The following is a 9,111-nucleotide window of genomic DNA, read 5'->3' as shown; positions in this document are numbered from 1 at the left end:
GGCCTTCAGTGACCTACACTCAATGCATTTGGTCCTATAGGTTGATACTATACCTCTTCTGATATATTTCTGTAATAAAAGTCACTTTGCTCCCTTATGGTTAAATCTAGCATAGTCATTTCTTGAAATCCAAGTCAACTCTGATCTGTGATTGACTTGTCTGTTAGGCTACATTGGTTGCCTAGCAGTTATCTGTCTGTCTGTCTGTCTTTCTGTCTGGCTATCTATCTATCCATCTATCCAAATATCCATTTATTCATCTATTTATTCACTCATTTATCTGTTCATTTGTTTGTTTAGTGTTTGGATCCACAGAAGCTCAGGAAGATGATTTACTTCACACATTGTGGTGTTTTGATCTACATCAGAATGAAGAGTAGTTGTATAGATGGAATCTTGGGTTTTTGTGAGGCTTTGAAACATTTTCACACTTATTTTCATATTTATCTCTTTATTTCCATATAATAGGTCATTAGTGAAGAATTAATTTTTGTTTTCCACATCTGGTACACTCACATCATTTCTGGTGAGGTTCTACTATTTTTACAAAATTTAAAAATCAGTGGACTAGTAGTCAGGAGACCTGGGTTCTAATTCTGGTTACATCAATTACTACCTGTGAGAACTTGACCAAATCACTTATTCTCTATCTACCTAAGTTTCCTCATGTGTAAAATGAAGGATTTAAATGAGATGTCCTCCAAGTTATGTATTAGCTATAATATATTAATGAAGATCTACTATGCATTAATTACTGTGATATGCATACATTTATGTATGCATATGTATATGAAAATACTGACAGCTAGGTGGCACAGTGGATAGAGCATCTGGTTTGGAATTAGAAAGACCTGAGATCAAATATGGTCTCACTTATTAACTGTGTGACCTAGGGCAAGCCACTTAATTTGTGTTTGCCTCAGTTTCCTTATTTTGCAATGTGAAGAATAATAGCATCTGCCTCCTAGGGTTGATCATTTGAGATAATAATTGTAAAGCACTTAGCACAGTGCTTGGCACATAGTAAATACAACTAAAGTACTGGTATATCACTGTCCTCCTACTTCAAAGAGGTTTCCCCTTATTCTGGTGCCTCATTGTGTCACACAATATTTTAGGCTTCCAAAAACAATTCAAGCAGAGGGTGAAGACAAGTTTCAAGCACACTATTAGCATTATATTATGTGTCATTCTTCTGGGGAACTGCAAGTTTAGCTAAATTTGTAGATGCTCATTACCATTATTAGGTTGTGCATCAGGTAAAATTTTTAGTCACAACAATTCATGGAGACTTATCTGTTACAATCTGAAAGTGTTGGTAGAAGAAACAATGTAAGGGATGGAATCAGAATTCCATTATGTAAACATTTTCCCCACCTCAATGTAAGTATGGCTGAACTTCTATAATTGGGAACTCAAAATAAGAGGTATGAAAAAGGGTCCAGATAAAGAATTTTCTCACTTTCACATTCTAAGAAGATACACTTAGAATATATACTAAGAAGATATACATTCCCAAAATCAAAAAGACATAGAAACTTCCTATTCTTGTTCTCAATAATATAATTTATTTCTAATAACTCTTTTTATGAGACAATTAAGTGAATAGAATTCTGGGCATGGAATCAGAAAGACCTGAGTTCAAACCTGGCCTCAGACACTTACTAGCTATGTGACACCTGCTAAGTCACTTAACTTCTATTTACCTCAGTTTCCTCATTTGTAAAATTGGGATAATAAAAATAGCACCTACTTCCCAGACCCACTGTGAGGATCAAACAATATTTGTAAAATGTTTAGCATAATGTCTGGCACATAGTAGAGAGTTGTAATAATAATCTTTTTAGATCTCTTTATTAAACCAAAATATGACCTCATTAATACCCTTCCTTTGATTCTAATTCTTCACTTAAATAGAATAAAGCCGAACTTTTTTCTCTAGGCTGTCTCTCTAGAACTAGAAAATAAAGATTGACTACTCTTCCCCATGTGATGCATCATTTTGAGGAGGAGGTTATTTTTTTTTATTTGTCATAACGTATGACCCATGCAATACCACTTTTACGTCTATTTCCCAAAGAGATTATAAAAATGGGAAAATCACCCACATGTACAACAATATTTATAGCAGTTCTTTTAGTGGTGACCAAAAACTGGAAATTGAGAGGATGCCCATCAATTGAGGAATGGCTGAACAAGTTGTGGTATATGAAAGTAATGGAATACTGCTGTTCCATAGGAAATGATGAGCAGGCAGACTTCAGAAAAACCTGGAAAGATTTACAAGCACTGATGCTGAATGAAGTGAGCAGGGCCAGGAGAACATTGTACATTGTAAGAGCAACATTGTACAATGACTAACTTTGATAGATTTAGCTCTTCTCAGCAATGGCAAGGATCTAAGACAACCCCAAAGGACTAATGATGGAAAATACTATCCACATCCAGAGAAAGAACTATGGAGTCTGAATGCAGATTGAAGTATACTATTTGCTCTCTCTCTCTCTCTCTCTCTCTTTTTTGTTTGTTTATTTCTTCTTTCTCATGTTTTCTCCCATTGGTTCTAATTCTTCTTTACAACATGACTAATGTGAAAATAGATTTAATAGGAATGTATATGTATAGCCTATATCATATTGCATGCCCTCTAGGAGAGGGGAGAGGAGTAGGAGAGGGAGAAAATTTAGAACTCAAAATCTTCTAGAAGTGAATGTTGAAAACTAAAAATAAATTGATCAATTAAAATAAAATAAAATAATGATTCTTTCATACAATATATTATTTATGTGTCCCTCTCAGCTTTCTGTCACCTGCAAATTGGAAGTGTATGCCTTCTTCATCTTCATCAGAATGATTGACAAAATTTGTTGGCTGGTATAGAGCCAAGGGTGGAGCCCTGTGATATGATACTATAAATGCCCATCTGAGTTGACATCAGTTCCTTTGATCAATAATCTCTGAGGTCTATTTTTTTTTTGCTTTTTGGTGAGGCGATTAGGGTTAAGTGACTTGCCCAGGATCACACAGCTAGTAAGTGTTAAGTGTCTTAGGCTGGATTTGAACTCAGGTCCTTCTGACTCCAAGGCCAGAGCTCTATTCACTGTGCCACCTAGCTGCCCCCATGAGGTCTATTTTTCAATCAACAATGAATTTGCCAAGTCTTATCATTATTGAGACTTCAATTCTTCATCTTAGTCATCACAGATATCATTAGACTTTTTGTAAAATACCTTCCTGAAATCCAGATAATCTAAAACTATAGCACTTTCCCCTGATTTACATATTTAGTCACCACATCAAAAACTGGAATATTATATTTAAGCAGGGCTTTTTTTTTAGTAAACATGAACTAAAAACTAATGTTCAAAAAATTCCCTTGCAATGTGTTCATAATTCATCTTTTTTGTTATTGAGATTTGGATTTTCCTAGCATTAATGTCAAATTCACTGGTCTACAGTTTCCTTTTTTCCATCTTTCTTATTTTGTTAACAACTAAGACAACTGTACTCTTTCTGTAGTCTTCCAGAATATCTCTTCCCTTCCATGATTTCTCAAAGAGTGGTTCACTCATCATATTTGAAAATACCCTGGGACTTGAACTCATTTAAAGCTTCTAAATGACTTTTACCTGTACCAGGCTTCAGTTTTCTCTTAACTATATTTTTTACTGTTATGTATGAAAATCATTCTCCTTGTTAGAAAAGACATGAGCAAAAAATAAAATTTATTAGTATTTTTATTCTACATTCAAACAAGTAGATATGATGATGTTGATGATAATGTATAAAGATGGGAAGACAGAAGAATTGGTGGACAATGCTGGTTTCTCAGAAAGATAAAGGAATTAAATGTTTCTTTTTTTTTTCTTTTTATAACATCCCAAATCCCTCAAATGAATGTTATTTTATAAAAAGAAAAGAACAATAGTTAGCTGCAAGAAAAAAAACCAAGGTGATTTCATGAAGCAGTGCCAAATTTAGATAAAAGGTAACTTAGCTCTAGCTTAGGGCTTTATAATACCAGGGACCTGTAAAATAATGTTGTTGTTGTTCATGTTGTTTTAATCTCAACTATAGCAGCTCATCTGTTTTAAACCTTATTCCATATTTCTATGAATCTGGGATGTAGAAAATATGTTATGAAAATGCTTTCTAAATTTGAATAGCTCACCAATACTTATTAACATTCCCTACTGCATAAATAATAATAAACTTGCCAATTATATAGTGCTTTCTTGTTAGTAAATCAGTTTATATATGTTTTCTCATATAATCCCAACAACTACTCTGACTCTAATGCTATTGTTATCACCTTCTTAGAAAAGAGGAAATGGAGGTACAGAGAGGCTAAGTGACTTGCTCAGGATAACAAAGATAATAAGTATCTGAGACTATATTTGAACTCAGGTCTTCCTAATTCTAAACCAACACCGTGTCCTGTACCACTTGATTATCAACATATTTGCAGCTAATTTGAAATAATTTCCTAAATAAAATTCATTTTAATAAATTGTGCCTATTTGAACTCAGGTCCTCCTGACTCCAAGGCTGGAGTTCTATCTACTGTGCCACCTAGCTGTCCCCCCATTTTAATAAATATTGGCCAGGTAGTGTGGAATAGTGGAGAGATAGAAAGCACACACTTACTAGGTGTACAATCCTTGGCAAGTCCTTTGAATCCTCAGTGCTCCAGACAACCCTAAATGACTTTCAGTCATACATGAGTTTCCAATCTAAATAAGTGGACAGCCATTCTACATTAGGAGATCTATCACTGATGAAACTGTCAATTGCAACCCTTCTTCCCATCTACCCCAACCCCCAAAATGTACAAAACCTTTAGCCACATCTTGTGGGATCTGTAGAGATAAACAAGACTATCCCTCCCCTCCAGGAACCTCCTGTGGAAAAAGATGAATCAAAATTATTTATTGTAGGATGTGATAGATAGAGATACAAAGTATCACAATTATTAAATTAAAATCCCACAGGAATTCTATAAGTTTTGAACAGAAAACTTGATATAGTGTTAGCACTTAATAATTTTATCTTAGGCTCAAAAACCTAAAGGGGCTCCTGAGACACAGTGATTGTATTATTCCAAGATTGTAATGTCACCTCTTATTTCTCTAGGTACCTAATAAAACTAGAAGTTTCAGAGAAGATGTGAACTGACATTAGTTGAGCTTCCTCATCCAAGAGTTTGCTAAATTAGTGAAATTGCAAGTACATTCCCTAATTCTCCAAGTTTCTTCATATAAATTTTTATTAATGATATTTGATATGAATCCTTTTATACTTTTTCTAATCTAAAAGTTTTGTTAATTTTGATAGCCCAGAATGACAATAGTTTCCTTTTGGCACCACCATTATTCATTGATTGTATTTATTTTAAACTATTATTGATCAATATACTTTGTTTTTGACAATATGGCCACTTCCCCAAATCATCCCCTCTCCCACTGAACCTTTCTTTGTAACACCAATAACAGCAACAATAATGAATAAGCTTTTAAGTGCCTATGTCTTGTAACATATGCACCATTCTGCATAAATAGTTCCTATGTCTCTATGGAGAGACAAGAAGTGTGCTTCATCATCTGATCTCTGGAAACAAGATTACATCTGTTATTTATTGCGCAACATTCTGAAGATCCCCTAATTTGTCTTCAATTTATCCTGTGTGGAAGGCAATGGGCATTTCAGATTATAGGTGCATCAGTTCTAACACAGTTGTCTCCCATTCAGATGAGTTTAGGAGACGAGCTAATATCAATCATAGTAGTAGCTTAGCAAAGTGGGCCTCCAGCTCAAAAATTTACAAGTATTCTATACTTAAATAATCCCATCTCAGAAAAAGAAATAGAACAATCCATTGATGAACTCCTTAGGAAAAAATCTCCAGGGCCAGATGGATTTACAAGCAAATTCTATCAAACATTTAAAGAACAATTAATTCCAATACTACACAGACTATTTGGGAAAATAGGTGAAGAAAGAGTCTTATCAAATTCTTTTTATGATATAAATATGGTGGTGATACCTAAACTGTGAAGAGTCAAAACAGAGAAAGAAAATTATAGACCAATTTCCCTAATGAATATAGATGAAAAATTTTAAATAAAATATTAGCAAATAGATTACATCACTTAACAGGTGATCATAGCTCCCTCTGGATATCCTCACCCCACCCCCAATTAAAATGTAAAATTCTGAGAAGGAAGGATTTTTTTCTTTCTTTGTACCTGTACCACCAGTACCAAGGATGGTTTCTGGCATTTAATAAGAACCAGCTTATGGATTAATAGAATGATACTCTCTCCTTTCTAGTTTATTTTTTTTTAACATTGTTTTCTACAAATTCTCCTCCTATGTCTCAGGCCCCTCATTTTCACTTTCTGTTTATGATTCTGCCTCTCTGCAGAATCATTAAATGTGGGTGTTCTCTATGGTTATATTTTGGGCCCCCCTTCCTTTTCCTTCTACATTATCTTACTTGGTGAGCTCATCAGCTGCCAATGTATTCAATTATCCCTCTCTACAGATGATTCCTGGATCTTTATATACAACTCTGATTCTGAGCTTTGCTCCTCTATCACAAATTAGCTCATGGGCATCTCATACTGGATGTCTCATAAGAGTCTCCAACTTAATATGACCAAAAGAGATTACCTTTCCTTCAAAACCTCCTTTCATCCATACTTACCTATTATAAACAAGGATACCACCATCCTCTCATCTTTGACCCCTCATTCTAACTCACCTCATATATCCAACCCAGTGTCAGGACACTGGATTTTGATGACTCAAAAGGAGAGTGGGAGGCTGACAACCTTGTTCAACTCTAACTATGGAAGTGTTCAGACCCTCTCTCTAGGATCACATCCTTATCACTAATCAATGTGGTTCCATCAGCACTGAGCAGTTGAGATATACCATAGGTCTTTGCCTTCAGGGCATCATAAAAACACTTTGGATTGTTACTATCAACATTAAACTGAATTTCATCTGCCTTCTTACTGAGCCAAGAATCCTACATCTCTCTAAGCTTTGCTTGTACTTTACTTTTGATGGAATTAAATGCACCTTCTTAGAGGTGGATGAACTATCCTGCTGGTAAACCCTGTGGAGTTCTCATTTTTCATTTAGCAGTGTCTGAATCTCCCCATCATTTTCATCAGACCAGTCTTGATGTTTGCAAGTGTTCTGACCCAGATGAGCAAATGCAATGTTGTACACCAGATCTCTGAAGGCTGCCCATTCCTTTTCTGCTCCACTGTTGCCAACCATGTGTTGGCTCACCTTCCTCTCCAAATTAGCAACCAACTGTTCATGCATGGAGGAGTGCTATGATCTGCTGACATTAATTCATCTGATAGTCATTTTGCCTTGGGGCTGCTGTTTCTGTTAAATGTGAATATTTAGCTTGGAGAGGATAAGTCTGTGATCAGTCCATCACTTAGAACCACATATTACCTTCATTATTCTCACATCTTGTCTGTCTCTTCTCCTTACAATCACAGTCTATTAAATACCAGTATTTGCTATGAGGGTGCACCCACAAAGTTTTATTGAATTTAGGTAAATGGAAGACAGTGTTGGTGATGAAAAGGTCATGAGATGCACAAGTATTCAGTAGTAAATGACCATTGCTATCATTGTTTCCAACTCCATTCCTTCCAAGGACTTCCTGTTATATCTGGTATTATGTCTAGCATTAATGTCTGCCAGAATTATAAGCTTGTCCTCTTTTGGCACATTAATGATAAGGCTCTCCAGGTCTTCATGTTTTTTCTTCTTTGAGCTCATCAGGGTTTAACATGGTGGAAGAATAGACACTGATAAAGATGGCATGACGTTTTCAAGCAAGTGGCAATCACATTGCTATAAGTCTGCCATTAATTCCTTTTCATAGGCATGTAAGTTTTTTGACTAGATTAATTTTGATTGCAAACCTACACCAGCTTCACAGCAGTCCCCTTCACTGCAGCCACTCCAGAAAAATGTGTATCCAGCTCCTACTTCAGTAAGCTACCTGTCATTTACTAGCCTTGTTTCACTCAGGGCTGCTATCTGGATGTGATAACCTGCTGAGTTCTCTCACATCAAGATCTGCTAGACTTTCAGGTCTATTTTTGTGTTGTCTATAAATGTGCACACATGTCATGTACCAATGGTGAGTAAAATCATCTTTGCAGAAGATTTTGTACATTTTCTTTTTTTGTGTGTGTTTCAACCATGTAGTGGGGTCCCTGATTGCCACAATACTCAGACTAGGGTTGGGTAAGAAGATAATTTTTAGGGTATCTTTTCCAGTCCCTTCCTCACACCAGGAGGTGAGCAGTGAGATCCTAAAAAGGCTGCTCAGACACCCAGGGGGCTGCTGAATCCCACTGCTGCTTCCAGTGAAAAGACAAGCCCTATGGCCTGGGCTGCCTGTGTGTAGGGTAATGACTACAGCTCCCAGTATATCTGCACCTGCTGCTTCATCATTTGTCTGTCACCATAAGACTTTGAGATAGGTAAATGGTAAAATAGTATGGGTGATGTCTTTTGATTCATGTGTAAGTTAGATTTAAGTGAAGCAGAGTTCCATGAAGTCATCAGCCTCACTGTTTCTTACAGAGTCATCACAGTCCAGTGGCAAGACAGTATCAAGATGATTGGTGATGGCTCAAGATGCAGCAGATGACCTTGGCATCTTTGATGTCTAACCAAGCTCCATAGCACTTGCTTCTGCTGACTTCAAGGGTATTGGGACAAATTGTTCTTATCTAGCCATTCTGTCGGGGAAGTCCTCACATGTTTTGACTAGACACCCCCCTAACTCATCAATGGGTTTGAGACCTTTCATTTAACCTCAACCTGGTTAAGCCCTGGGTGTGGCCACTGTGCATGCTACAGCTTCTTGGAGACTCAGATGAGAGGTAGGTAGATCATGAGGACACCAAAGGTGAAAAGCAGCCCCGAAAAGGGCTTAGTAGCCCTCACACCAAAGGTAATAGTCTTCTCTGAACACACCCTACATCCCATATATGTGTGTATGTATAGTTACCTACATATAACTCCAAAGTGAACACAAACACACACATACACACACACACACACACA

This window comes from Vombatus ursinus, unplaced genomic scaffold, assembly GCF_900497805.2.
Source record: "Vombatus ursinus unplaced genomic scaffold, bare-nosed wombat genome assembly UNPS02001419.1, whole genome shotgun sequence".
NCBI classification, from domain to species: Eukaryota; Metazoa; Chordata; class Mammalia; order Diprotodontia; family Vombatidae; genus Vombatus; species Vombatus ursinus.
The sequence above is the reverse complement of the archived record's forward strand: the minus strand, read 5'-3'. Positions refer to the sequence as shown.